Raw genomic sequence first — 25,396 nt, forward strand, 5'->3', positions numbered from 1 at the left:
TATTTGTCTCTCTGCCAAGAATGCTGACACCCAATTAAACATTTTACCTCCTACTCCCATCTTATCTAGCTTAATGCGCAGCCCCTCTTTCCACAACATATCATATGCCTTTTCCACATCAAAAAAGACAGCTATCACAATTTCTTTGTTTGCTTGTGCTTTCCTAATTTCAGATTTCAGACAAAGCACAGAATCCGCTGTGTTTCTTCCTTTTCTAAACCCACTTTGGTTTGCAGATATTAAGTTTCTGCTTTCTACATAGTATGTTAGCCTCTGCGTAACCATTTTTTCCATTGTTTTACCAAGCTGAGATGTTAAAGCTATGGGTTTGTAACTTGCTGGGTCTGATGGATCCTTACCAGCTTTAAGTAGTGGTACTATAACTGACTGTTTCCATGTAAAAGGTATATTTCCTGAGTCCCATATTACATTAAATAACTTAAGTATTGTTAGAAGTGAACTATCTGTCATATGTGCCAGCATTTTATAACATATTCCATCTTTTCCTGGTGCTGTTTGTTTTCTTTTTAGTTCTAACAAGGAAAATGGTACATCCAAATTATATCCTGTGATATTATGCCTTTCTGTCACTCCTGGATATTGTTAGAGGGTGTTATTTCTACATTGCCTTGCTATTGCTGATATGTTATCAGAACTATGGACCTTCACAAAAGTATTTACCAAAAGTTCTGCCTTTTCTATGTTGCTGATTGCAATATTGTTTGCACTACATAAGACTGGTATCCCAAACTTGCTCTTGACTCCATTCATTTTCCGTACTGTTCTCCAAACCACTGACAACAGTGTTTTTCTTCCTATTTTATTACAGTATCCCCTCCAATATGAACGTTTTGCTATTTTAATTGTTTTTCGAACCATTGCTACAGCTCTTTTATACTGAATAAGGGATTCTAAATTATGTTGCATTTTCAGTTTTTTAAAAGCTTTGTTCCTTCTCTTGATAGCCATTTCACAATTGCTATCCGGCTGTACATTTTTCTTTTTACTCTTTCCTGAACTTTTTGGTATTGTTTTCTCGGCTGCTTGAATGATATGTTCAACTATTTTTTGATTTACCTCATGTATATCTACTCTTCTTTCTTTAAAAATATCCTCACATTTGATCTCACTCTTAGCTGCAAATGCTTCCCAGTCAGCTTTTTCTAGTTTCCACCTTGGAATCCTCTGCTCTTTTCAGGTGTACATCTATTCCAACTCTGGTTTCTATTGGGTAATGATCACTACCGAGTGGAGAACTGTTCAGCACTTTCCAAATACTTATACCTGAAATACCATTAGACACCAATGTTAGATCAATTGCACTTTCAGTATTATTCAAAATGTTATATCTTGTACCTTTACCATCATTAATAGAAACTAAATCATTGTCCTCAATAAATTCTTCGACTGCCAACCCATTAACATCTGTATTTTTGCTTCCCCAAAGTGTATTATGAGCATTAAAGTCCCCACACCATACAATGTTGTCTTGCATCTGCCCAGCTATGTTATTTAATGAAGCCAATGTTAATTTATTGCACGGGTTGTAGTAGTTAACTATTGTTACATTATCATTTCCAGTCCAGGTTTTAATAGTTAGTTTCTTGTTCCTTACCAATGCTGATACTATAGCTTATTCCATTTTGTATAAACGTAGCAACTCCTCCTCCTTGACCCATTTCTCTGTCTTTCCTTATTGTAGTATATCCAAGTATAATAAAGTTCAGTTGAGGTTTTAACCATGTTTCCTGTATACATATTACATGAGGTTTATTATGTAATTGATTAACATATTGCTTGAATTCCTGTCCATTAGCTATAAGGCTTCTAGCATTATACTGCAGAATAATTATGAACATGTAGAACCACCAACCCATGTCTGCAAGTTAGGAGGATAGCCATTAAGCATTTCTTCCACACCCTCCCAGTGCAACCCTTTCATCCCAAGATATTTCTCTGCTGATTTTACTATGATTTTTATTTTTTCTGTTTTCCTTTCAGTTTGTGCTGAGCAATTTATTACATCAACCATAAAAAGAATAAACTCCCTTTTCCTCATGATCAATGTGTCTTCTTTAATTTTCTGACATCCTTTACATGACTCCACTTGCTTGTTTTCTGTACTTACTTTTGTTTCTTTGACTGATACCTTTCTGGCTGCTTCGGCATATGTTACCCCTTGAGAAATTTTGACCCACTGTACCTCTGTTGCTCTTTTGCTGGCTTCACACCCCCGATAAGCTGAACTATGTTCACCTCCACAGTTACAGCATTTAAGTTTCGCTCCTGCTTCACATTTGCCATATTCGTGTTCTCCTGCACATCTTCCACATCTTTGCTTTCCTTTACAGACTGCTGCTACATGGCCATATTTCTGACATTTAAAGCATCTCAGTGGAGGCGGAACATAGGGCCTGACTACATAGCTGATGTATCCTATGAGTACTCTCTCTGGCAACACTGTTTCATCCATTTTAATCATTACAGACAGACTGTTACATTTTTCTCCATACCTGGTTGTTTGCAGACGTTTTGCTTCAATAACTTTGGCTCCTGTTACATTATCTATGACTTGTTGTTCCGTCACATTTCTCGGGACTCCTTTAATAACCCCTCGCACAAACTTTTTATCCTCAATTATTGAGCATTGTACTGTCTTTCCGTCTATCTTACTTATTCTGATTGCCTTGCCTTGTTGTGCACTATCCCTACAAATTACTAATAGAGATCCATTACGCAATATTTTGACACTTTTAATTTCACCCAGCATCCTGTTTAAAATCTTTGTTAACTGGATTGGATTCCACTCACCAAACGAAGCACCATCTTGGGTAAGTTTAATGATCACTTTGTACAAATCTTTCTGTCTTTCCACTGTCACAACTCTTTGATCACTTTCATTGTCCTCTGACATGGAGGCGTCTCTGCATTTTAATTGCTTTTTGCGTTTACGTCTGTTATGACACGATTCTACTGTGTTCCAGGACTTGTCTTTCCCACCACCAGATTCAATTCCTATCTCACTTCCTGATCCTTCACTACATTCTGCCATCTCTTGCCCATTCTCAGATCAGTCATGCCAACTGCCACCACCGCCTTCATCAGCCTTTCTCCTCGCCAGTAACGTACGTGCCGCCACAGACGCCATCCTCCCTGACTCCCACCACCGTCATCAGGACGAGTTCCATCTCAGGTGATGTTATAAGTTATTACGTTGTTACACAGTCCTGCGCATGCTGAGCTTAAGTGGAGCTTTACCCACAAATAATCATTCTTCATATATATTTGAGAACATTTTAGACATAAATGGCCCTTAATAAAAGCACTAAAACGAACAAGAAACTGCTAAAATTGTTGAGGTTTGACAATTTCTAATGAAATGATGTTCAACCAACAAACTACATTAAGTTAGTAATGAACTTTTCCTCTAAGATCAAATGCATTTTCTGTTTCCTAATTACCTGACATTGTCCAGGTTTGTTCAAATGAAGGAGGAAACTTGAAATCCTGAAGTCAAAGTGAAGAGAAATGAAGTTTTGGGGCCAGTTTCATTAAGTTACTACAACTTGAATTAAGTTTGAAATCACAACAGCTTGAATTTACATTGTAAAGAACACTAAGAAAATTTTTTAAATTGATATTATGGACATACACTTGTATTTAAAAAGTACAAGTTTAATTACAGATAATTATTGTCATTTTGCCTAAATTTGTACAGAAGCTAAGATAGCAGGAGGAAATACTGTGTCAATAAAGAAGTATATTTTCTGAGAAAAATATTTTTGCGTTGTTAATTTCTAGATAATGACACATGATAATCACAGACTTTTCTTTGCAAAAAAACAAACAAACAAAAAAAACAATTTTAAAATTCAGAATTATTTTTCAGAAAACTATATTTCTTTTGTCACAATGATGTATGCCATGTTTTTCTATATCATGGAAACATCTATGATCTTCTTTTGTCCATATGAGGTTTATATTAGTACTGATTGTTTTCATGTAGTTGCTGTCTTTTCTCCAGCACATAGAGACTAAATACAAATAATTGTCTTTAATGCTGCTAAGTACAGTGACGCAGGTTTTATGGTTTGACAATCGTGTTACGCAGCTCAAATTTGAGTTAAAAGCCCAAACAAGCATGACAGTTTAAAACTTTAAGGAAGCTCTATACATGTCTAATACAAATGTGTGTCATCATCAAATAAATAAATCAAATGTGACTGAATTAAGAAGTCAGAACTGTTCTATGAACCACAGTAGAACACTGTGATAGTGAACACTCAGTGAGTACAGATCTCATTCCATAATAAAGAATTCTTTTTATTATATTTACACTCAGAACAATAAAAGTTAAGATAAAACAAACCTCATTGAAGGGTTAACAAAAGTATATGTTACAGCAGCTGGATAAAGATGAAGCATGAAAGAAGTGAAATAAGAAAACAAAAGTGCAATAAGGCTAAAAATAAAGACATAATTGAGACAATGTACAAGGCACGATGAATTTACATTTGATAGGTACACATGAGGAAATGAATTATGTACCTCTCTATTATTGCAGTCAAAAACATTACTGAGATAAAAGACCAGTGTTACAAGATGTAATTACACAAAGCATTTCAGTTTAAATTACAATATTAAGTTGATGCAACATTATCATATCAACTCAGTGCATCAAAATAATGTTCGCAACTTATTTATCTAGATCCTACAATTAGATTTTTTTTCTTTATCTTGCAGCCACATATTTATTTAAATGGCGGGAACAAATTGTTTGAATGGTTAGAGTGTAGATTTATCAACACACTAATGTTGAAAACTGTGTCAGTATCAGAGTTAATAATTTACAAACTGATATGGTTTAGTAAAGGTTAATAATGATCTGATTAATTGAGGTTCAGTTCAAAATGTTTTGGTTATCAGGGAGAAAACTGTTAAAAAATAGTCCAGGGGAAGAGATACTGCAGAGAATCTGAGGAGAGAAAGTTCACCTACGGGCAAAACATTTCTGCTTTATGTATTAAACATTAAAGTTATGTCAATGTGTGTAAATAATCTAACTAGAGCAACTAATGTGACAATAAAATTCATTGCCGCTTTAATTGCCACATTTTGGTAGTCACTTAAATAATTAGGTCTTTAACCCTGAAGCGACCAAGCTATTTTAGCGACTAAAATGACCGACTGGGGTCATTTATGATCCCACTATATTTTACACAGGAATATGTCTACTTTAGTGCCTCTTTTTGTGCATTCTTACCTATTCCACTCCACTGCATTTTAAGATGGATATTTTAAAATAACCTTCTTTTATTATTCATGGATTTTAATCATTTTTGACTCAGAGCTAAAGTAAAACCATATGAACAATATGATGCATTGTAAGAACGCAATAACATTTATTCAGACACACTTTGTCAGGGCTCCCTCCTCACCCCTGTCCTTCCCCACCTGACATCCCAAATACCCCTTTTCCCATCTGCTCCTCTCTCCCTCTCCTGTTCCTCTCCCACTCATGCTCCCCTCTCTTTCTCTGTCCCTTGGTTTCGGTCTCTGTGTCTCCCTTCGGTCTCCCGTCCGCTCCTCTGCCCCTGTCTCTCCCTCTGTCTCCCATCCGCTCCTCTGCCCCTGTCTCTCCCTCTGTCTCCCATCCGCTCCTCTGCCCCTGTCTCTCCCTTCGGTCTCCCATCCACTCCTCTGCCCCTGTCTCTCCCTCTGTCTCCCATCCACTCCTCTGCCCCTGTCTCTCCCTCTGTCTCCCATCCACTCCTCTGCCCCTGTCTCTCCCTCTGTCTCCCATCCGCTCCTCTACCCCTGTCTCCCCCTGCAGCTCGGCGCCTGAGTGGAGTTCAACTTCCCAGCTGACTCCACTCAGGCAATCAACCACCTCTACGGCTCCCGGACAGCTGAAGGACATCGACCTGATTACACTCCACTGCAATAAGAACCGGCTCATCCTTCCACTCCCTGCCAGATTGTTGAACAAGACTCTTCAGTCAGTTTGCTCTCTAGCCTGCAGAAGTCTGTTGGGTTTTTGTGGCTATTTTAACCCTGTTTCTCCTCTGTTTTCATCCAGACCCAGCTGTCCAGGACTCCCTCTGCCCTGATCCCTCGTCTGTCCTCCCGAAACCGTTCGGCACCGGTTATTCCCTTCCTGGATCCCCCATTCTGCCCGAACCCCCCTCCTTGGAACCCTGACCAGCTCCACTCTCGCCGACCCAGAGAACCGCAGCAGCAAGCCGGCTGCTTGTCGCCTCCTGGTGACCTCTGAAGTCCTCCCTACTTCGGCTCCGGAACCATCAGGCCTAAACCCCGACTCCACCAGCCACTCCCCCTACACACCGGCTCCTCTCACCCTCTGCCATCACTCACTTCCCTGACAATAAAACTCATTCTCATTTCCACCCGGCCTTGGTAGTGTGGCTGTCTGCTCAGGTCCAGCCCTCTAGATTCGTGACACACTTTGTCTGCCACTTCTTTTAAAACTTTACTCCTTTTGTTTCCTCAATAGTAAATCAAAAGTACATAAAAACAAAATCGACACAAACATCTTGTCTGTATGTGTGCAATGTAACATGCAGAGAAGTATTTAGATTAGGGGCGGCTGTGGCTCAAGTGGCAAAGCCGTTCATCCAATGCAAGACACTTTACCCACCTTACCTCCAGTGCTGCCACTTACACTGGTGTATGAATGTGTGTGCTGTGTAATGTTGGTGGTGGTCAGAGGGGTTGTAGGAGTGGATTGGCAGCCAGTCAGTCTGCCCCAGGGCAGCTGTGGCTAAAAATGTAGGTCTGCCAGCTATAGTGCACTGCAAAACACTGAAATATAGCGATTAGAGGTAAAATAAATAAATAAACTAAGGCATACAATAGTGAAAAACCTTTACATCTTTCTGGGGTCATAAGTGACCCCAGACAAGTTTCCATTATCCTTGTCACACCAGTTGGCCGATCTCTACAAAAAACTATAAGCAGCTGTAAGACAAGTAGATTGACAAATTCAGGGTCGTCACTTACTGTTTTTTTTCACACAAAATCACCACCAAAACACACCACAAATTCCGTCAGTGATTCACTTCCATATTAATAATTGAATCAGATACTAAAGCAATGACTCTGGCTATCAACAGTGTGGATAATCATTACTAAACACTGTCGCAGACCAAGTTCACTCTGATGGCAGTGACCTCTTTCAGCAGGATCATGAACCCTCTCACACTTTGTTCAGGAATCATTTGAGGAACATGACGATGAGTTCTATGGAGTAATAGGAGTGCCAAATCAAAATATAAATAAATAAATAATTAAATAAATAAATGTGGAAATATAAAGAGAAATAAATAAATAAATAAATAAATGTGGAAATATAAAGAGAAATAAATAATTAAATAAATAAAAAGGAAAATTATTTATTTCTCTTTATATTTCCACATTTATTTATTTATTTAATTATTTATTTATTTCCCTTTATATTTCCTCAGTCCACCAAGAAAAGGAAAAATGCAAATCAGTTTGCTCTGGGCGGGGATTCTGAACACAGGAGTCCTGCCTGACACCAGCTCCCAAGCACGGCTGAAGTGAAGCCATGTCACCGTTGAGCTTCGGCTTATTCTGCCACTGATAAGAAAATAAACATTAATTTACCGAATTAGCAGCGTCCTTTCAGTGTCTGATGGCAGAATCAGCCGAAGCTCCACGGTGACACGGCTTCACTTCAGCCGTGGTCGGAGCTGGCGTCAGGACAGAAGCCTGTGTGCGGGTACGACTCCCCACCCTGAAAAGGAAGCCCCGCCCAGAGCAAACTGATTTGCATTTTTCTATTTCATGGTGTCAGGCCATTATGAAATAACCACCAAGAAATAAAATGCAAATCAGTTTGCTTTCACTTGGTGGACTGAGCTGTCAATCAAATGGCTCTAGTTCCACACTACATCGGACGATCAAGACAAGGAAACTTGGAATAACTTTCCACAGGTAAGAATAGTTTTGGGCTCGTTTTTTATTATAGACCTTTTCGCAGTGACGTCAGAGTCGGGGACACGTGACCATACCTTCCTCAGCAACGCACGCCGCCATTTTAAGAGGGGGCAACAAAGTCATTAGCAACCATGATTTGACCGCCGAAACCACGCGGTTTTGACCCGGAGAAAAACGTCTGGTGATTATTTCGGAAATCTTGAGCCAAAAGCCAAGCTACGGTATTAAAAAAATAGAACTGGTTGGTTTGCAGTCATGTCCGTACCAAATTCCTCTGGTTTCATGGGAAAACGACCCTACTACGTGTCCAGATCTTCATTGGCACTCCATTTACGAGTACCTTATCAACAGCCCAGGCATCCACACAATGGAGAAGATGAAGACTTATAAAAGCCTGGACTCATACGTTTTCTTTGAGGTATGCTTATATTTATACGTTTTTGTGCATACAGGTCAATGTCAGAATGATAAATGCCTTGTAAGATACGGCTACACCAGCTCCGCTATGCTAAGCTAATGTTAAGCTAACGGGGTGAGCCATTACACCTTTTAATTTCAAGTGGAAGTAGTGTATGTATATTAGTTAGATGTGCATTATCAAAACTAAGAGTCAGATACCTGTAAATGAGCTCTACCCACCCTAGGCCCAAGGGTATGAGGTGCTAACAATAATGAGGACAATGCTGCCGATTACAGCATAGTAGTTAGCAGAACGAAAGGGAGGAGAGAAGGTTTAAAAATAGCAGTGTGAGTAGAAAGACCCCTGACTTTTTGTGGGAAGCACAGCTAGCACTAGCCTAAGTTAAGTAGCTAGCCCTCAACATTTCAGATAATTATAGACATCATAAGCTGCAGTCAATTCCAGCCACTTTCAGTACAAAAAAATCGGTAATATTCTATTTGTAAATAAAAATATGACGAGAAATACAGGAAATATTGGACGTGCATCGCGAGGTGCATTTCCTTGAAAACGACCTATTCGTGGATTATATACCGACTTAAAGATATGTTTTGGACAAAATATGTTACTGGCTTGTTTCGTCTGGATGTCCAAAGTTGGATTATGGCCGTTTTTTGTGGAATATTTTCATCTGTGTGTAATAATGAATCCGGAAATGTGAGTCGCGCTGTGTATGTTGAAGCCGTGTATAGAGAACAGATGGATGGATATTCGTTGTTTGTCGGACACATGTGGTTATATTACCCGCTGTGGTAATCACATCTGAAAGTGGTTTATATCGGCGGATTCATGAGAATCTAAGCTTTCCATCGGCGTATAGTGTTTGTATAATCGCGTTTGCAGTTTCAGACATTTAGCAAATTGCTTATGCAGATTTCAAAGTGTACCGCGGGCGGGACACTGAAGCGCAACGGGTTAAGCTTATTAATTAATAATTTCAGAAAATCAGTTAAGGGGTAATAATTGCATGAAACACAACATACCATTGACGAAATGCTGACTGCAAACATAGGACCATTTTGACTGTGGGCTCCATGTGGTTCCATTATTGTTAATCCGCCTCAATGCTTTGAGCCATAAACTCCTTTTCTGGCCCTTTTCAGTCGGAATCCTGTAAAAGGAAATGTTCTTGTTGCTCCATGACTGAGAACTACAGCCAAAAACAGCGCAGGTTTTGGGCATATCTGCTTTTGGTCGTTCAAATCGGGAGGGAAACGTGGGAAACTAATGGTCGTCAAGGCAAAGCATACCCCTCTTAAAATGGCGGAATCGCGTTGCTAGGGCCGGTGACCGGCGGTGACGTTCGATGATGACGTTTCGGAAAAAGGTCTATTAAATCTTTTGAGGGTCTATGAGAGCTAACTAGTTAGCCATTAGCAAAACATTAACACGAGCTAACAGCTGGACAACCAAATACCAGACGATTAATAGTAGCTGTAGTATAGCTGTACAAGCAGTAATACGAAAAGTACAAGCAGCAGTAGTAGTATAAGTAGCTGTTAGAGTCGTAGACGTAGTATCAGCATGTGTAATAGCATTACAAGTTGTAGTAGCAGTGATAGTATCAGGAGCAGTAGTTGGTGTATTACCACTAGTAGTAGCATTACTATTAATACCACCAATACTACCAATTGTAGTTATAAAGCCTAACTCATATGTATCCAGATTAGCATCTATGTTCTTCCTCCAAACCCATTTTATGATTGTTATTACAGCCAATTGTTTAGGACTGCTTTCAAATAATTGAAATGTTACCCAACAATGCTATACTTATCAAATTAAATAGCTTTGGTCTACAGTATATTGGCTAATTCAGTTCTTTGTACTTAATTTATTAGCATGATTTCTTTATAAATATGTTGTTGTGTACATACTTATTTACTTCTCTGTCTACTTTTCCTTTACTCCATGTAGGCTTCCCAAAGACTATGGATTGAGGAAGAAGTGGAAGCAGCTCTGAGGAGAGAGGGGTTTGCTGCAAGTATATAACAGCCTAGAGAGAGAGATAAATAAATATTATTATTAATAATAATTCTGTTGTTTATTGTAATTGTGGTTGTCTTTACGTTGCATTTATTGAGATAATTTGTCCTTGTTCCTTATTACTGTATAGCATTGCTGTAACTACCTATAATTATAAATTTCTATTCATATTTTCACTGTGACTTTTATAGACGGCGAATCGTGATCCATGCAGGAGTGGATGGATTTAGCAGGCTCATAGTTTACATAGGAGCAGCTACAAACAACAAATCCACCACTGTTCAGGTCAGCTGTTGCTCAGTATGGCTTACCATCTCGTATGTTGTGTGAGAGTCCAAATAATGCTACCAAAACACATAAAATGTTAAAACAGATATGTGTAGTTGTTTTGACAATTGTTCTGATGTGGTGTAAGCTTGTGAGGCTAATACATGCTTCAGAAGAAGGTTCACAACAGTTCTTGTTTTTGCTGCTGTCAGGCTCAAATTGTTGTGACATTTAACATGTAGCAGAAATGTGGCGGCCTGTGAGTTGTCGCAAGAAGACAGTTTAAAGGTGAGAGTTGAGAGAGTGAATTAATGAAATAGCTTATTTTTATGTGAAAGATTCAAAAACGATGGTTCAGGTTTGTGCATTTCTGCGACAACAAAATGTTTCCACACTTGTGGAAGACTGTCTTTGGAGAACAGTTGTAATATAAATGTTTGGAAGTTAAAGAAAATAATTGTCAGTTCTATTAAAAAATCTTTTTATTGGCACATTGTTCTAATGCTTTTAAAAGCTGTCAAACTATTCAGCATGCAATAAAAGCAGTTTTATATCCCTTTGCTGTGTCTTTGCACATTGTGGTTTTCAAAGGCATTTATTTGAAATTCACAACTGGTCATAAAATTATGCACCAAAAATTTGCAGCATTCTTTTGAGTCTTGTTCGTTTCTTTCTGATTCTGTTAAGGTGAGTTGTGATATGTCTAGGTTTGTTGAAAAATGTCCTTAAGAATATACACTGTATCCATGTATGCCCGTAGTGCAGCAGAAAAAGGGACGGCCGGATCAGGCAATGATGTAACTTCAGCCTGTATAAGCTGTTGGGGTAGTTGTGCATCAGGTACAGTGATGCCTTCTGGGTATGGGGTGTGAGGTCCTGTCCAGTCTATCCCATAATCAGCAGCAACCTGAAAGGAAAGCATAATTTGGAAGCAAGCTCTTTTATTAAGAAATGCACACTCCTCAAAAAATAAAAAAAGTAAAGTAGATTAGGGACTACATGGTATGGCAAAACTTGATTTCAAATGTGGGTAGGACAACAAGATGTGCAAGGAGTAAATTCATGAACTATAAAATTGTATAGATACACACGTGGACAAAATTGTTGGTACCCCTCAGTTAAAGAAGGAAAAACCCACAATTCTCACTGAAATCACTTGAAACTCACAAAAGTAACAATAAATAAAAATTTATTGAAAATTAAATAATCAAAAACAGCCATCACTTTTGAATTGTTGATTAACATAATTATTTAAAAAAACAAACTAATGAAATAGGGCTGGACAAAAATGATGGTACCTCTATAAAAGATTGAAAACTATTTGACCAGAGTGACATGATTAACTCAGGTGTGTCATTTAATTGACATCACAGGTGTTTCCAAACTCATAATCAGTCAGTCTGCCTATTTAAAGGGAGACAAGTAGTCACCCTGCTGTTTGGTGAAAAGGTGTGTACCACACTGAACATGGACAACAGAAAGCGAAGGAGAGAATTGTCCCAGGACATCCGAAAAAAAATGATAGACAAACATCTTAAAGGTAAAGGCTATAAGACCATCTCTAAACAGCTTGAAGTTCCTGTGACAACAGTGGCTCATATTATTCAGAAGTTCAAGACCCCCGGGACAGTAGCCAACCTCCCTGGACGTGGCCGCAAGAGGAAAATTGATGACAAATTGAAGAGACGGATCGTTGGAATTGTATCCAAAGAGCCCAGAGCAACCTCCAAAGAAATTAAAGGTGAACTCCAAGGCCAAGGTACATCAGTGTCAGATCGCACCATTCGTCGTTGTTTGAGCCAAAGTGGACTTCATGGGAGACGACCAAGGAGGACACCACTGCTGAAAAAAACTCATAAAAAAGCCAGACTGGAATTTGCAAAAATGCATGTTGACAAGCCACAAAGCTTCTGGGAGAATGTCCTTTGGACAGATGAGACCAAACTGGAGCTTTTTGGTAAGGCACATCAACTCTATGTTCATAGACTCAAAAACCAAGCATACGAAGAAAAGAACACTGTCCCTACGGTGAAACATGGAGGAGGCTCAGTAATGTTTTGGGGCTGCTTTGCTGCATCTGGCACAGGGTGTCTTGAAAGTGTGCAAGGTACGATGAAATCTGAAGACTATCAAGGCATTCTGGAGAGAAATGTGCTGCCTAGTGTCAGAAAGCTTGGTCTCAGTCGCAGGTCATGGGTCTTCCAACAGGACAACGATCCAAAACACACAGCCAAAAACACCCAAGAATGGCTGAGAGAAAAGCGTTGGACTATTCTAAAGTGGCCTTCTATGAGCCCAGATCTGAATCCCATTGAACATATGTGGAAGGAGCTGAAACATGCCATTTGGAGAAGACACCCATCAAACCTGAGACAACTGGAGCTGTTTGCTCATGAGGAGTGGGCCAAAATACCTGTTGACAGCTGCAGAACGCTCATTGACAAATACAGAAATCGTTTAATTGCAGTGATTGCCTCAAAAGGTTGTGCAACAAAATATTAAGTTATGGGTACCATCATTTTTGTCCAGCCCTATTTCATTAGTTTGTTTTTTTTAAATAATTATGTTAATCAACAATTCAAAAGTGATGGCTGATTTTGATTATTTAATTTTCAATAAATTTTTATTTATTGTTACTTTTGTGAGTTTCAAGTGATTTCAGTGAGAATTGTGGGTTTTTCCTTCTTTAACTGAGGGGTACCAACAATTTTGTCCATGTGTGTATTATAGATATTATTTTACACCATTGAAATATCTATGCATATGTTTATATGTTAAAATTTAAAAATACCAAGTACAGAAACAGGACCTGTCACAGTTCTATAAAGAATAGATATTATTGTGCTACTAAACCAAGTATAGCATTTTTGAAATGTCCAGGTTCTCCTAGCAGTGTTAGACAGCATACATCTACACTGTGTTTGTTAAATATGCTTTGGTAATTTAAATTTGTTAAGAAATCAAATCTGGACTCTGAATCAGAAAGTGAGATCACACGCATTAGATTTTTTTCTCTGTCAAGTGAACCATCCAGTACCAAAGTAGAAATAATAAAGTTAACATAAACAAATATAAAGGAAGACAGGAAGGTAAAGGTACAAGAGGGGATTCATACCTCTCTGTCCTCAAACTATGGTGAGTCCAGGCTTCCTTGAATGCCTGAAGATGCTGCTGCAGCTGTGGGACGTAGGTCCAGTGGAGAGTGAATAACTCCAGTTCATTTTCAGGGTTTAGAAACCCTTCCACTTCCAAATTGAGAAATAGTGTGTGGAACAAATCAAGGACATTTCCATACACATCTCGCCATAATCTTTTAATTCTGTAGATGAAAAAAACAAACAAAAATAATACATAATTACTCTAAATTTTACAACTGCATGTATATAACAGGAATTTCCTTTCCAGTATTTTAAAAATATATCTGATACTCATGATCGTAATTAGTTACATAACCATGGATCACCTTTGATTATGTACACTGCGTCCAGTGATGTGGGAATGTCGGCCTGTTCCTCTCTGGCTCACCATGTAATGGGCCACAGCAACATTTTCCCCACCCTTGAGGAAGTTAATATACAAACAGACAAAAAGAAAAAAAGGAACACTATTTTTCAAAAGTTCTGTTCTTTGGTACTTTTGTTGTTTCAATGCAGGAGGGAGTATTGTTGTTAATGCAACATTTCACTTTACCTTATCAGATCTCACAAGAGAATACTAGTGGTAGTATTGGTGGTATTAATAGTAATGCTACTACTAGTGGTAATACACCAACTACTGCTGCTGATACTGTCACTGCTACTACAACTTGTAATGCTATTACACATGCTGATACTACGTCTACGACTCTAACAGCTACTTATACTACTACTGCTGCTTGTACTTTTCGTATTACTGCTTGTACAGCTATACTACAGCTACTATTAATCGTCTGGTATTTGGTTGTCCAGCTGTTAGCTCGTGTTAATGTTTTGCTAATGGCTAACTAGTTAGCTCTCATAGACCCTCAAAAGATTTAATAATAAAAAACGAGCCCAAAACTATTCTTACCTGTGGAAAGTTATTCCAAGTTTCCTTGTCTTGATCGTCCGATGTAGTGTGGAACTGTATGCCGCACAATGAGCCGGCATTCTTCTTGTTTTAATTTTCGTGCCGTACACATCAATGGAAAACACTGAAACTTTGCCCCCGCTAGCTTAGCGTCTCCGTAGGCACGCCGCTCAGAGGGGCGTGTCGTATCTACTCTTCATATGCCTGTGATCAAGAACGACGAGGAAGCCCCGCCTAGAGCCATTTGATTGACAGCTCAGTCCACCAAGTGAAAGCAAACTGATTTGCATTTTATTTCTTGGTGGTTATTTCATAATGGCCTGACACCATGAAATAGAAAAATGCAAATCAGTTTGCTCTGGGCGGGGCTTCCTTTTCAGGGTGGGGAGTCGTACCCGCACACAGGCTTCTGTCCTGACGCCAGCTCCGACCACGGCTGAAGTGAAGCCGTGTCACCGTGGAGCTTCGGCTGATTCTGCCATCAGACACTGAAAGGACGCTGCTAATTCGGTAAATTAATGTTTATTTTCTTATCAGTGGCAGAATAAGCCGAAGCTCAACGGTGACATGGCTTCACTTCAGCCGTGCTTGGGAGCTGGTGTCAGGCAGGACTCCTGTGTTCAGAATCCCCGCCCAGAGCAAACTGATTTGCATTTTTCCTTTTCTTGGTGGACTGAGGAAATATAAAGGGAAATAAATAAATAATTAAATAAATAAATAAATGTGGAAATATAAAGAGAAATAAATAAATAAATAAATAAATGTGGAAATATAAAGAGAAATAAATAATTAAATAAATAAATGTGGAAATATAAAGAGAAATAAATAAATAAATAAATAAAAGGAAAAAACAGAAAAGGTAAAAGCAAAGACAAAATTTTCCTTTTTATTTATTTATTTCTCTTTATATTTCCACATTTATTTATTTATTTATTTATTTATTTCTCTTTATATTTCCACATTTATTTATTTATTTATTTCTCTTTATATTTCCACATTTATTTATTTAATTATTTATTTATTTATATTTTGATTTGGCACTCCTATTACTCCATAGCTTAGATGCTGTTTTGTTGGCAAAAGGAGGTTATACAAAATATTAAAATCAGGGGTGCTAATAATTGTGGCACACATGATTTGATGTAAAAGAATTATTTCTTTATGTGTGATTTTTTTCCACCACATTTTTTCCTCTTTTTTTCATTGTGGTCCTATATTATTTATAAGCTAAAGAACACATCTTAACTAGGGGTACCAATAATTATGGAGGGTGCTGTATATACTTGCCAGTTGATGGTTCAGGAGATGCACCTTTGAGCAATTTCAGAAAACCCTAACCCTTCACACATTTTCCTTCGTTAGAGAAAGTCAACATTCAACTGGGAACAGTTTACCAATTCAGGACAGATTTAGAAAAAAAAAGTCTAGTGGAAATTTATAGAAACATCCTTGACATATTCTGACAACTTGTTCAACCATTTTGCATCTAAAGACTTAAGCGATGAATTAATGCCTAAATGTTGTAGAGGGTGAGACTATTCAACAGAGACTCATGATAATACATTTTGATCAACAGGACATGAGCAACTGATGTATAATGTAGGAAACAGCAGAGAGTTGTACAGAATCATTTGCATGGATGTACCAAAGCATTTGCAACTTGTTCAAAGAAATGAGAAACTGCTTTTTGATGTGCACAAGTGACACAGTGATGTGAAGATTGAACAACTAGCTTGGAGAATTTAAATTCTGATCTGAGAAATGTACCAAAGTATGGAGCTATAATGCTGACAGTAAGTTTTGGCATTGAAAAATGTTGAATTGAACGTAAATTGAAAGTGAAAATACAAACATTGAAGTTTCAATCTTACTGGCAGTGTTTTCACGGAGCCATAATGCTGACAGTAAGTTTTGGCATTGAAAAAGGTTGTTGCTAGAGGTACGGACCCGTACCCGTAGCCTGTGGACTACGGATACGGCACTTGCCATTTGCCAATCAGATACGCGAGATCTGGTCACGTGACTCCCGGTAGACGCTAGCTGTACGGACCCGTAGCATCGGTACGACAGGTACGGACCCTAAACCTGACCCTAACACTAACCCTAACCTTAACCTTTGCTTACCTTTCAACAGTTTGTAGTGGTTAGCAGCTTCTTGACTCGCGAGACTCGCGTACGGGTCCGTATCTGTCTGGCAAATGGAAAGTGCCGTACCCGTAGCCTGTGGGCTACGGATACGGACCCGTATCCGTAGACACTACCATTGAAAAATGTTGAATTGAAAGCGAAAATACAAACATTGAAGTTTCAATCTTACTGACAGTGTTTTCACGTGAGGGGCGGGGGCTGGGGGCGGGGCTTAAAGCGAGAGAACATGCTTCTTGGTTTTGAGGAAAGGGGACAGATTTGCCCTGTGCTGGCTAACGCCAGTAAGACTGTTTGACCAAGCATGGAAGAGAGTTCACCTGGACCTGGGACTTCGAAAACGCCAGTAAGTCTGTTTCTCTTTGTACATATTAGTATATAATATTTTTCCACACAGAACCTTGTGGCGTTAAAACCACTTTAGGCTTCATATTATGCTAATTTAGCAAACGTGCTAACGTTCTCTAAGCTAGCTAATGCATAATCAAGGATTTAGCCCGCAGAATCAAAGATTTTTACCTGCGTTTTTTCTGGAGGGGCTAAGTTGTGGTGAAATAATATTTAAGTTATTTAACCCGTTGCGCTTCAGTTGCGCTTCAGTGTTCCGCCGCGGTACACTTTGAGATCTGCATAAGCAATTTGCTAAATGTCTGAACTGCAAACGCGATTATACAAACACTATACGCCGATGGAAAGCTTAGATTCTCACGAATCCGCCGGTATAAACCACTTTCAGATGTGATTACCACAGCGGGTAATATAAACACATTTGTCCGACAAACAACGAATATCCATCCATCCGTTCTCTATACACGGCTTCAACGTACACAGCGCGACTCATATTTCCGGGTTCATTATTACACACAGATGAAAATATTTCACAAAAAACGGCCATAATCCAACCTTGGACATCCAGACGAAACAAGGCAGTAAAATATTTTGTCCAAAACATGTCTTGAAGACGGTATATGATCCACGAATAGGTTGTTTTCGAGGAAATGCACCTCGCGATGCGCATCCAATATTCCCTGTATTTCTCGTCATATTTTTATTTACAAATAGAATATTAGCCATTTTTTGTACTGAAAATGGCTGGAATTGACTACAGCTTAAAGGGGTTATTTAATAAATAACACTGAATACTAATATTAATATTTAAGTTGATGAAAAATCCCTCCTGTAAGTGGAAATGTGTGTGTAGAAACGAGTCAAAGCCCTTTTACATTAGCTAGCTTAGAGAACGTTAGCACGTTTGCTAAATTAGCATAATATGAAGCCTAAAGTGGTTTTAACGCCACGAGGTTCTGTGTGGAAAAATATTATATACCAATACGTACAAAGAGAAACAGACTTACTGGCGTTTTCGAAGTCCCAGGGCCGGGATTGGGAGTCAAATTCGGCCCGGGACTTTTGGGACCAGACCAGCCCACCTGTGCAATCGACTCGAATGTGGACCGGCCCTTCGGTCAAACGACCGAATGACATAACGTTCAATCCGCCCCTGAGGTGAACTCTCATCCATGCTTGGTCAAATGAAAATGGCATTAGCCAGCACAGGGCAATCTGTTCCTGTCCCCTTTCCTCAAAACCAAGAAGCGCGTTCTCGCGCTTTAAGCCACGCCCCCAGCCCCCGCCCCTCACGCGAAAACACTGCCAGTAAGATTGAAACTTCAATGTTTGTATTTTCGCTTTCAATTCAACATTTTTCAATGCCAAAACTTACTGTCAGCATTATGGCTCCGTGAAAACACTGCCAGTAAGACTGAAACTTCAGTGTTTGTATTTTCACTTTCAATTTACTTGCAATTCAACATTTTTCAATGCCAAAACTTACTGTCAGCATTATAGCGCCATACCAAAGCGACTGAGAAAAACAAAACTGATGAGTATTTTGGTGACTGGATGCAACACTGACTTCAGCCACTAGAGGTCAGTCTTGTACAGTTTTAAATAGAGCCCCTATATTGTATAATATAGGGACTCTAGTTTTAAAATAAAGGTGAGATATTACAGTCCAAGATCATTGTATTAATTTTTTGAAAAGTGTTGGAAAGACTCTCCTTTGCTACCTTTTACCATTTTTGTAGACAGTAACAGTTATTCTAATATATTTACGGTGCCATTTAGAGGTATTTAATTTCTTACAGTTAGAATAATCCTATTGCATCCTCCTGCACTGAAGAATGGATTCTATTGTATACTTTGGTTTTAGTTGGATAAAATGTTTACTAAAAAGAAAACATAATTACAACAAGCACTTAAGTTCAGAGGTTTTTCAGCCTTCGTACGTCACTTCTCAGAGCTTTGCACAAAGTTTTGAAGATTAAAAAACAGGGAAGCTGAAAAAAGTAGAATTATTTAGATACTGACTTGATCTACATGCTGATAAGATTCTGCAGCCACTTCTGGTTTTAACCAAGAATCAGAACGATGCATCAGATGACCTGCCTGCCACAAAACAAAACCCTGAGCCCAACCAAAGTGGTCTGGAAGAAGTCAGTGTTCAGAGTGAAGGAACAGCAGACAAGTGGCTTACAGGAAGTTTTTTGTCCTCATTTGTCCTCAACTGCAGTCTGAGTGTGAAGTTCTCTGTTTGGATGATATGATACACTAAGGTCTTTAACAGTATTCAGCCCGCATTCAGTGAGAACGTGGGGGGTTTACATTCCTGTGATTCTCAGTTCTGCTGCAGTCAACTTTGTGGTTTGGTTTTTAGTCTCTGGTATACTTGTTGGTTTTCTGCTGTTGTTGTTTTCGTTCTAGTTTAACAAGCTGCTGAAGGCCTAAGATGGAACTTGAACCTTATGAGTCACACCTATGGTAACTAGACCAGAGGAAACCAACAGTGATGAGGGCTCCTCCCTAACATGCTCTAATGTTTGGATCACATTGCAGGCGGTGGTTCTTTTTACTAAAACGGGAACATCCAGTTCTACTCACTGTGCAGCATCATTGTCATGGTTCCAGCCAGTCAGAGTTTTAATTTAATTTCTTGTTTTGCTGCTCTGGTTTAGTTGGTTCATTTGTTTTTGAAACTGTTTTACTAACTTTGACTTTTATATTCTTATTGTTGTCCAAGTTTTATATTTGTTTGCCTACATCTTTTATTTTATTAGTGGTACACTGTAAAAAAAAAATATTATAAATATATGTATTCAACTATCTAATAAAGTGAACACACACAATACTATAAATTAGTATTTTAAAATGGCATTTAAAAAATAAAATAGAAAAATATTATATCGACAGTGTATGTATTATTAGAAAATGAAATACAAAATTAGTTTACATAGATTGTATGTTTTAATATGTAATACACAATTATGAATTTGTGTTTTACAATTCTCTAACAGAAATTAAACAGAAAAATATTTTATAGACAGTGTATGGTATATAATATATAAATTAATGAGTTAAAGGCATCCTTGACTGTCAGGACAAAGTCTGGCGGATCAAAACAGATAAAACTGCATGTCTGCTGATAGGAGTCAAAGCAAAACCCCAAGTTATTATAGTCAAGCAGCAGCTGATACACGAGTGGTGGTTTCACCATTTTACTGTGCAGCTCTGATGGACACATCATAATGTAATGCTGAAAACAGCAACCAGCCAGTCACATTCACTGATAAAGCAGCTGGACACAACATTCATTCTCACTGAGATCACAGATAGAGACTGTAGCTGAAGTTTGACCTTCTTTGGTATATTACACATCACCAAAACCTTATATTGTAACTCCATATTATCAGGATGTCCCAATGACTTTATGAAAAATCTTGAGCTGATACAAAATGCTGCAGCCAGACTTCTGACAGGAACCAGTAACACAGATCATATTTCTCTCATGCTGGATTCCTGTAAAATCCAGGATATAATTTAATAACCTGCTTCTAACATATAAAACTCTTAATATCCTGTGGAACCTGCTCCCAGTTTGGGTTCGGGAGGCAGACACCCTCTCTATTTTTAAGACCAGGCTTAAAGCGTTCCTTTTTGACAAATCTTATAGTTGGGGCTGACTGGGTGACCCACAGAGGTTCGGCTTGTGTCTTCATTGTACAGCTGACTCCCTCTTGGACGTCCCTTCGTTCTGCCCCTAGTCATGCTGCTATAGGCCTAGGCTGCTGGGGGACTTTTCTTGACGCACTGAGCCCTTCTCTATCTACCTTTACATTTAATATGTATACCGTTATTGCAGTACATTCACTCTGTTTCCCCCTGTGCTATTTCTCCGAGTGTCCCTGGTCCCAGAGCTGGATGCTTCAGATCTGCGGTCGATGTTCCACCAGCTGGTCCAGTCTCCACCATGTCCACTGTGGGATGCTGCTACTGACCTTCCTCCAGCCCTCTGCTTCCAATTCCCTTTTTCCACCAGTCAACTCTGCATTGCCTTCAATATACTGTTATGCTAACTTACATACTGTTTGAATTTTACTGCTAGCTATATAAGGAGTATGTTTAATGTCAGAGCCGTACATCATAAGAGTAAACTATGAGTCAGTTTTCAATGTTAGCTTATACTTTGTCTGTGTCACATATCCTGTCATGCATGTATTCAAATGTGTGTTGTGTTTTCCTTGCTTTCTCACCCCTCCCTCTTCTCCCATCCCTCCCCCTTGCCCTCTTCTGTCCTTCTCAACCCGCCCGGCCAGCAGGCAGATGGGTCCCCCCTATTTAGAGCCGGGTTCTGCTCGAGGTTTCTTCCCTGTTAAAAGGGTGTTTTTCCTTGCCACTGTCGCCTTTGGGCTTGCTCTGGGGGTCAGGCATTTGGGTTCTGTAAAGCGTCTTGAGACGATTTGACTGTAATTGACGCTATATAAATAAAATTGAATTGAATTGAATTGAATTGAATTGAATTAATGACCAAGCTCCATCGTATGTTAAAGCTACACTGACTGCAGAGGCTCCAAACTAAAGCATCTCCCTCATATTTCTACTTTTATTTGAAGTTGCATCTGAGCTGTGAAGTTCCACTGTGAACGTCAGATATTACAGGGGATATTTACATATTAGAGCAGCTGGACACAAATGAGGCAAGAAATGCAAAAGTCATTAAAGCTAAAAATAAAGATCCTATACAGGCTGCTTTCACTTTCACATGTACAGATGTGGCATGATAGATAAGACACTCAGCTGAAGGACACACACAGGCTGAAGATCCACTCTCTAACTTCTAGTTTTACTACATATAAAGTAAAAGGAATGTGAACATGAACCAGCAAACTCTGAATACTACACTGAAAAATGGTAACTACCCGGATTAGATGAAAGCTCATTGACTAATACTAGGGTACCTGCTGTCATATCTTCATAGCTAATTTAATGATAAAAGACGTCACATTCTACATAAACGCAAAGTATGTAAAAACATCCAGTCATACAAAAATAGCACTAAAATATATTTAAATCTTCATTATACAGATTAGACCTTTGTCTAACAGTAAATTAAAATAAGCAGACAGTTTTGTGATCTTGGGAGGTCTGTGTTCACCACCAACAGTCAAAAATACACAAGTGTTTTCTGTGATGTTCACGGATCAATGTTGGTGCTGAAATGTGGAAAAATCCAGATGTTCAGACTTTGTCCTGTGTGTAGAGAAAAACTTCTTAAACCTCTTTTTTTTTTAAGTTTTTCATAAAGAAGGAACTTTGGTGCTTGCTCTTACTGGAATCGTTTTGAACAGGATGAGACTAAAGGAAGCTTTTCAGACCAAAACCATGAGACTCCAGTCAGGCTGGTCTTCATCGTTCCTTTCAGTCGATTTTTGGGAAGTGAAACATCGTCTCCAGGATGTTTAACAGAACCACACATTTTTAGCTGTAGCTTCACAGCAGAAATTAATCTCCTCTTTGGACAAATGGAGATTTTCCAAATCTGGCATCAGCAGGTTTCCTCCTCAGTTATAAGCAGAGCAGTAAATGCAGGACAACAGTTTCCTGACATATTTCTGCCTCCATCCTCCAAGTATCATCTTCAGTTTTGCTTTAGTTTCTTATCTGTGAACTCCTCTTGCAAAAAACTAAAATGATCCATGACTGTCCTCATAATGGTCCACAGTTGATCCATCACTGCATTTAGCTGCAGAGCTTCCAGAAGATCATCCCCACATATGTAAACAAACCGGCGTTATTTAAAAAAGTGCAACAGTGCAATGAGGTGCAGTGTCTGCTTTAAAGTGTTTGACGTGAGTTAAAAAAAAGCTGTTCCTCAGCCTTGTAGTCCATGTTTTGATGATACGGTACCTCCTCCCCGACAGCAGCGGGACAGTGAGTTATATTTAAAATAGTTTAAAGACTCTCAACATAAAATCACTACATGGTTGAAAACATACAAGTGTGTTTGAAAAAATAAACTATTCCGCTTGTGTTAGCAGTCCCAGATGAAAAAAGTAAAAATATAACATGTAGTTGTCCTTTCATACAAATTTTCCACAGAAAAATGTCAAATTCAGGACTGCATCTGTTCAGATTTACAACCTGCAGCTTCACAAACACTAGAACACATATTAAAAGGAAGCAGGAAACTCAGCTCACTGTTGTTTTACTTCAGTAAACTGCAAAGATGATGTGTCAGCATCCAGATGGATTAAAACTGGACTCTGAAGCACATTTACTCTGCAGGACACTGAGTCCTACTTGTTGTCCTGCAGGTGGTTTTAGTCTGAGGACAGAAAAACTTTCATTTAGAGCAGAAACTTCACTGACCTCATAAATATTTCATTGAATAACACACTGCTGTCCTACCTGGTGATATTCTCAAAGGAACTGCCTCTGGTGATAGTTCTCCATTGTCTGACAAAAGCTGAAAAAATATTTAACAACATGATTCAGTTTCATTGTAAAACCAATTGTTGTCAACAGTGAACACACAAGACAGAAACAAACTTACTTGACTGAGAATGACTGGATTTGTGTTTCTTTCTTCTATGAAACAAAACCAAGAAAAACATCTTAATCATCAGAGTCATGACTTGGCAGAAATATTCTCATCCAGCAAAACCATGTTAACATTTTCATTGTTCTCTGTCATCCTCACCTTCTCTGGAAGACATTTTCTTCTTTCTGGTGTAAAACCAAAAAACTAATCCAGCACTTATGAAAAAAACAATAAAAATAAAGCACAGATGATGACAGCTACTGCAACATTTGAACTTTTTTCTCCACATTTAGCATCAGTAGAAGAAGTGGCTGGATTTGTCACTTGAAGGTTTACTGATTCACATCTGTAAAGACAGAAGGACATTTTTACAGGAAAATGTTCAGATACAACAGATTCTCTGCTGTTGTTAGAAGTCAGGAGTCTCCATGTGTGATTTAAATCTTCACTTACTGAAAATGTGGCCGACAAGATGTAAATGTTCCATCTGAAAATGTTCCAGCGCTGCAGTCAGAGCACACAGTGTCTGTGAAGGCTGTTCCTGCACAAACACAAATCATAGATCTGTAGAAACCACTTCAGAATCACATTATGAAGGACTCAAAGTGTTACATGATGAATGATGAGCAGACAGAACAATCCAACAGATTTAATCAGTTAATCATTCTGCTGAGGAGAAGATCAGACTGGAAGCAGCAGAAGAAAATATTAAAGGACAAATCAGCAAACACTCATTAATAAAGTCTAGTTTTAGCTTCAAGAACCCCAAAGAATCTTTGGTTAAACTGTGTTTTGTGGTTAATGTGAAGACATGGTTGAAGCTGGTTCAAGACAAAAAGAGAAAGAAAAGATCAGGTGTGTAGACGATGTAGTTTTACCAGCTGTTGGTCAGATCAGATCATTATTTTATCTTTCTTTTATCTAATTCTGGTGCTTCTTTACTCAAATCACAACTTAATGAAACTATAATAAGGTCAGACTCCCTGATTTTTGTTGTTCTCATTTAAAACTTTACCAAAAATACCAACCTTTTTGGTTGATGTATTGTCCTGGCTGACAGATTCTGTGTTTCTGTGCTGCTACACAGTTGTTCCCTATTGGGTCAGTGCAGTAGAATCCCTCCAGTGGTTCACAAACTGTGTCTGATGTCGTTGTACATGATGTCTTTCCCTTCAGACCCAAACCTGTCAACAAGTGGACAAGATATTGATCTCCTGTTTAATGAAATACTTTTATGCAAGGACTCTGTGACAACATCTGTCTCAGTTGTTTTACAGCATTAAAAAGAAAATATTATTACACTTTGGCACATGGAAAGTCAGATATTTCAGGCAGGTAAGGAGCTGTGTTTTCTTTGAGAGAGAAGAAAACATCATGATGTAGACTTAAGACTTCGTAAGTTTTTAGACTAACAAAGCCATATCATGCACTAAGAGAAAGGAAAACCCAAAAAGCAAAAATACTGCCTCAATTATCAGTTGGACATGCAGTAACAAGTCTCATTACCAACTATAAATCTGAGAGACATTTCTACTAAAGCCACAGAAATATGAACAGAAATCTACCTGCATCACAGTTTGTACAGGGATAGCACTCTTTACGTCCAGTTGGTTTATCCATGAAGGTTCCATTTCTGC

General features: G+C 38.7%; 1 protein-coding gene and 1 long non-coding RNA gene across 3 annotated transcripts in view; both read right to left on the bottom strand.

Moving 5' to 3' along the window:
* LOC127534345 (tumor necrosis factor receptor superfamily member 14-like) overlaps nucleotides 1–25,396 on the bottom strand; it is a 42,028-nt gene that overhangs the window by 12,895 nt on the left and 3,737 nt on the right. The gene's annotated exons all lie outside the window — the stretch shown is intronic.
* On the bottom strand, nucleotides 11,155–14,911 carry LOC127534348 (uncharacterized). Its single transcript, XR_007942454.1, has 4 exons — nucleotides 14,738–14,911; nucleotides 14,154–14,248; nucleotides 13,806–14,009; nucleotides 11,155–11,597 (listed from the first exon to the last, which is right to left on the bottom strand). It is a non-coding gene; the product is annotated as an uncharacterized LOC127534348 (long non-coding RNA).

This window comes from Acanthochromis polyacanthus, chromosome 6, assembly GCF_021347895.1.
Source record: "Acanthochromis polyacanthus isolate Apoly-LR-REF ecotype Palm Island chromosome 6, KAUST_Apoly_ChrSc, whole genome shotgun sequence".
Taxonomy (NCBI): domain Eukaryota; kingdom Metazoa; phylum Chordata; class Actinopteri; family Pomacentridae; genus Acanthochromis; species Acanthochromis polyacanthus.